Genomic DNA, 6,218 nt, shown 5'->3' on the forward strand with positions numbered 1-6,218 from the left:
AAACTAACACACCATTGTAAAGCAATTATACCCCAATAAACATGTTAAAAAAAAATGAGTGGCTGATGCAAGTGGACGCCAGAATGAAGCAGGCAGAACGCCGGATCCTCCTGCTGATTGACAACTGCTCCGCTCACAACGTGCTTCCACGCTTGGAAAGGATTCAGGTGGGGTATCTGCCCTCAAAGTGTACTGCCGTCTTGCAGCCACTGAATCTTGGCATAATTCATACCACAAAAGTGCTGTATAGGAGCCACCTGCTAAAACAGATCCTCCTCAAGCTCAACAGCAGCGAAGATCAAGAAAAAGTGGACATCAAGCAGGCCATTGACATGATTGCTGTGGCATGGTGGTCAGTCAAGCAGTCCACAGTGGTGAAATGCTGGCAGAAGGCAGGCATCATCCCTGTGGAATTGACAGATTCTGAAGTAGATGCAGCAGCCAGTGAACTAGATATTGCCATTGAAAAGTTGCGGCACTCAGTGACGATTGCCACCTGTGTCCCAAATGAAGTAAATTTCTGGGACTTTGTCACTGCAGATGATGGTCTCATCATGTCTCAGGAGCTGCTGGACACAGGTCATCCAGGACATGGTGGCCGGTGAAAGTACTGATGAAGCTGGAAGTGAAGATGAGGGGGAGGCACCTCTACCACAGCAGCCAAAAGTCACCACCACAGGGCTTCCCTGGTGGCGCAGTGGTTGAGAGTCCGCCTGCCGATGCAGGGGACGGGGGTTCGTGCCCCGGTCCAGGAAGATCCCACATGCCGCAGAGCGGCTGGGCCCGTGAGCCATGGCCGCTGAGCCTGTGCGTCCGGAGCCTGTGCTCCGCAACGGGATAGTGAGAGGCCCGCATACGGCAAAAAAACAAAAACAAAAAGTCACCACCACAGAGGCCAGCTCAAGTGCACAGAAACTTAGACGGTTCCTTCCCACTGTGTAGGTGTTCCTGATGCCATTTTTGGACAGCTAAATGGCATAGATGAATATTTAATGAGAAGAGTGACACAAACTCTTGTTGATTCCAAAATTACACAGCTCCTCTAAACAAAATAATGTAGAAATTAACTGCCTCTTTTAATTTAGAAGATGTAGTTTACAAGAATAAATATTTATTTAGCTAGGATATTGAACTTAAATTTTAAGCAATATTATTGTGACAACATTCCAGTTTTCTGAAATAATCAGGAAACTTTCTTGAATGGAATTTGGGGCCAAAGACTTTTCATTTCTAACAAGTTCCTAGGTGATGCCAATGCTGATGTGGTCCAAGGTCCATGCTTAAGAACCACTGGTCCATCTGGATTCTAGCACTTCTCTCTTTAGCTGGCCATCTGAATACTCCCAATCACTGACTGTCAAAAAAAAAGAAAAAAAAAGTATCAGCTGTTCTTACTCCAGAACTGTTAACTCCTTCCTGCTGATTTGGTAACTCCAGAACCTTCTTAGCTATTCTCTTGAATGCCCCACCAAGTACTCAGTAGGGGTGCCTCTGTCTGTGCCAAAAGACTTAACAAGAGCCATCTAGCCTATCAAAGCATCTTTTAATACTTCAGGATTATTATTAGTACGATGCTGGGGTACAGGGAAATAAAGTGCCTGAAAGAGGAGACATATACAATCTGGAAGATGTGGTAAATATCAGAGAATGCTGTTAATCACAATCATGGGAGAGAACATACATCCCAGTGTACCTCTCAAATCCAGACAAGGTGAGAGGAACATTTGAGAGAGATGACATGTGTGAGAGTGTTTGGATTATTTGGATAATCCACAGTGGTCCTCTCCACACCTGTGGATAATCCAGCCTCATGTCGTTAATGTTAGCGCACACTATGTTTCCCTTCACTAAAATCACTTCATAAATCACCCTTATTCCTTTGTGTTTGTTCTTCAAAGAAGTCTGCTACAGCAGAGTTGATTTAAGTTATTTAAAGCTGTATAAATTTATCATCAAATTTATCTTAAAGTTTTTCTCCTATAAAAAAGGCATGCTTGGACTTCCCTAGTGGCTCAGTGGTTAAGAATCCGCCTGCCAATGCAGAGGACACAGGTTCGAGCCCTGGTCCAGGAAGATCCCACATGCCATGGAGCAACTAAGCCCGTGAGCCACAACTACTGAGCCCATGTGCCACAACTACTGAAGCCCGTACGCCTAGAGCCTGTGCTCCGCAACAAGAGAAGCCACTGTAATGAGAAGCCCACGCACCACAACAAAGAGTAGCCCCGGCTCACCATAACTAGAGAATGCCCCCATGGGCAGCAACAAAGACCCAACGCAGCCAAAAATAAAAATAAATAAAAGTAATTAATTATTTTTTTTAAAAAAGGCATTCTTAATATCCTTTAAAATCCTAGTATCTATTTTCTAATGAGTCAGATAAGTGTCAGTTTCATTTTTACAAGGTACACACAAGACCTGTTAGCGTTGTAGTGTAGTTCCCTGCCCCAGGTTAATTTTGTGGCTATTTCAGAAACCCACAGCAATTCAGTTATTCTTCTTTCTGTAGTTACTTAATTGAAACATGTATAAAGCAAATTAATCACAGAAAGTACTGCTTCCACGCTGAACAAAACAAAAAACACCAAAAAATAGCAGACGTTTGAAGAGATGTGTATTTAAAGCTTATTTGGGGTATTTTTCCTTTTAACGAACTAGTATAACTTGAATTAAAAGTACTATACGTATTTTAAATTATTAACACATAGGAAAGGAAAACAGTGTCTTCTGGCTAAGTCACGTGGTTCTGATAATGTAACTGCTCTCATCATCTGTGTCAGGATTACTGACAAAATTTCTAATTTCTTCCCTCATCTTTCTCCTGAAGTCCATTTTGCGCATAATGTTAGATCTCTTTCCCCTGCCCAAGTGTCTGTGGTGGATCTCAAATGCCTACAGAAATAAAAGACTATTCATCTGAGTTTTAGCCCTCTCTGGAGTTGACTGCTTGGTTGCTCAGTACAATTTAGTGTGTGTGTGGCCCCACCATGGGCCATTGTCTTCACTCCATACCCATGTCTGCTAGTGTGCCTTTGCCTGAATGCCTCACCCTGTTTTCTACCAAGCTGGACCTTACACATTCTTCAAGAACTAACTGGAGTCCTCTTTCTTCCAGCCTTTCTTGAAGACTCCAGCACCTGCTCTACCCTTCTCTCCCTCAACTCCTCAGCACTTCTGTCTCTAAACTATTCAGTTAAGCACTTAAATGTTTTGCCAATGTTCTGTGGCTCTTTAGACTGTAAGCTCCACGACAGCAGGGACCACTCAGCCTTTGTAACCTTAAAGGTGCCTAGCACTGTGCTGGGAACATCATAGGCACGTCAGTAAACATTTGTGTATAAATTGACACACAAGTCATGTCAAAGCCACCTTATTTTTAAAGTTGCATGAAGCATTAATTCTACTAGAAAATGACATGGAGATAAGGTAGGGCTGTCCTCTATTTAAAAGGATTTGCAGAATTTTTCCATGAATATCATTGCTCAAATATTATTCCAGTCCAGGGTATAATCTATTCTTTGATAGTGAAGAATTCTCATCTATGGAGTTAAACCTGTTTCCTTCCACAGAAAGTCACTGCAGGATTCTCCATTTCTACAAGACTTTAGTGTGAAAGGCTTTGTCTAAGTGCTTTGCATATAGTAATATTCAGTAAGTATGTACTCAAACTTGGTTTTTTTTTTAAAAAAAGAAATCTCACATTCTTGACTCATTTAACATATCATATGAATTATATCCAAGTAGATGGATATCACATCCAAAAGAGAACAAAGTCTGCAAAGTCTGGTTTATATCAGGTGAAAGTTTGCTTCTCTTGGACATAAGGGGTTTTTTGACACTTTGTTTTTTAAACTAAAAAAGGTTGATATTATCCTTTCTTGGTCTGCTGTCTTTATCAGGCCCTCTGTGGCTTCTCCCTGACTCTCTGTTCCCTCCAATCCCACTTGAGGATATAGTTTTGTCCCATTTGACCAATCTACTCTGTAAGCCAACCTTCTGGGACTAAGGACCTACCTCAATTGTGCTGTCATGAGGATAAAAAGGTATACCTGGCACAGACTAAGTGTTCTGCAAATGCTGTCTGTTGTCATTACTATCCATCCTATTTGGAACCTTACCATCTAGAGGCAGGGACCTGCCTTACCACTAAAATATCTTGGGGTTCATTGTTCCAGAACCACACAGACTGTTCCTAAGGGCTCTTTCATTAAAAAGGAAGGAAGCTAAGCCTTATTGATTGCCTATTTATGTCAAGCACTATTTCACTTATCATTTAATCTTTCCAGCAAATCATAATACCAAAGGATAGACAGGTCTCCAAATTTGCAGACCTATTAACTGTTCTGCTACTGGGGCCATAGTTGTCTTTGAAGTGGGATGTGGTAGAGCATATTCCTGCCACCAGAGGGCAGAGGTGAGCTACATAAGGGAGACAATTCAGCCAACTGAAGAAACTAGGAGCAGCCACTTGTAATTTCTCTTAGTAGAGACTGAGAAAGTAGTCGAGAAAAGAGAGGAGAGACATAGGATGTGGGACTTGTTCAAACAACTGACTTAGAAATAACTGTACCTCAAACTACCCAATTCACCCCATTATACACACCTATCCCTTCACCTGCTGATAACCACAGGCCATGTAATTGACCCTGGGCAGATAATTGATGTGCCCTACAAATGAGCCAGTGTTAGAGAAATAGCCACCCATCAAACATATCCATGCCTTCAGTAATCACTGAAATGTTGGACCTTATAAAATACCCACTGCTGGCCAGAGAGGCTCTAAGGATGAATTAAGTTCATGACCCTACCCTCAAGCAGTCCAGTAAGCAGAGGAGATAGATGAGAGGGAAAAAATAATAATAGAGTGGTAAATGCCGTTTTAGAGAATAGTCAGAGAATTTACAGGAGTAGAGACAGAGCCCAAAGGAGCCCCTGCATGAGAGAAGAGGAATTCAATAGGAAATGTTGCCAAGAGCAAGGGACACTTAATATGAAGTATCTGGAAGGAGGAGTAGGGAGTTAGGTATATGGGGTGGGGAAGCAATTCCTGGCAGAAGGAACAGCATATATAAAGGTCTGGGGTATTACAAAATGGCCCATTTGGGAACAGTTAAGGTCAGAGGTAGGTATGTCAAGCAAAGGATGTGTGGTAGGACAAGTGACTGGAGATGTAAGCAAGATCATAGTTTTTAAGGTCTTGTGGGCTAAAGCATTCATTTTGAACTTACCCTGAAAACATTGGAGAACCACTTACAAGTAGCAAACGTCAAATTATTTTTTAGAAATTGATTGATAACTAGTGTGGAGGCTGAGCTGTAGAGATACAGGTAAACTAGTTAGGCTATGGCATCATCCTGAACAGAAATGATACACACTGAGGGCACGAAAGAGATGTTGGATTTGAAAGACTCTTGCCAGGTAGATGGATTTGGTGTGTGAGTTGAAGAGGAATACTCTAGAATTTCCCAGGATTCTGGCTTGAGTAGCTAGCTCATGCCATTATCAAGATAGATAAAACAGGAGGAGTTTGGGTGTATGTTGCTTATGAAATGCCCCTGGGCATCCAGGTTGAACTGTCCAGTAACAGCTATGGAGATTTATATATAGACAGATAATGCTGGTTGGTGTTCTAGAAATGTCAGGCTGGAAATCATGTTTGGCTGCCGCTAGCATGCATATAATAAGGTAGTTGAAGCCATAAGTGTGGATGTGGTCATCTGGGGAGAGCTTACAATGCAAGGTGTTTATGATATGGGGTCCATGAACCAGCCTTTTTAATAATCACGTGTATGTATATACATGCACATGTGAATATTTCTCCAAGAAAAGCCATACTTTCATCAGTCACAACTGGATCTGAAAATTAAAACCTTAAGCAGTAGTGCTATATGAGAGACAAGGCCAAGGACATAAGCATTGAAAGGACAGATGGGATAGCACAATCCTCCAAGTTGGTTGGAGGAGATGCTAGAGAATGAGTGTGTGAGGCGCTTCAGGGGCTCTGGATCCCAGATGCTGCATGCAGACAGAGTGGGTGCACCCTCCTTCACTCTGTGGGTAAGGATGAGCTTAGAGGCAGAATGCTCAGGGTTACAGAAATACTGCAAAAGGAAGACTGAAAACTGTCCTTAAGCCTATACTCCCACTCCCACTTCTACAGAGTTGAGAAGCAGAAGAAGGAGGACATTCGAGAGAGGCTCTCCGCAGGTATGGGGCGG

The sequence above is a fragment of the Delphinus delphis genome, chromosome 3 (assembly GCF_949987515.2).
Source record: "Delphinus delphis chromosome 3, mDelDel1.2, whole genome shotgun sequence".
NCBI lineage: Eukaryota > Metazoa > Chordata > Mammalia > Artiodactyla > Delphinidae > Delphinus > Delphinus delphis.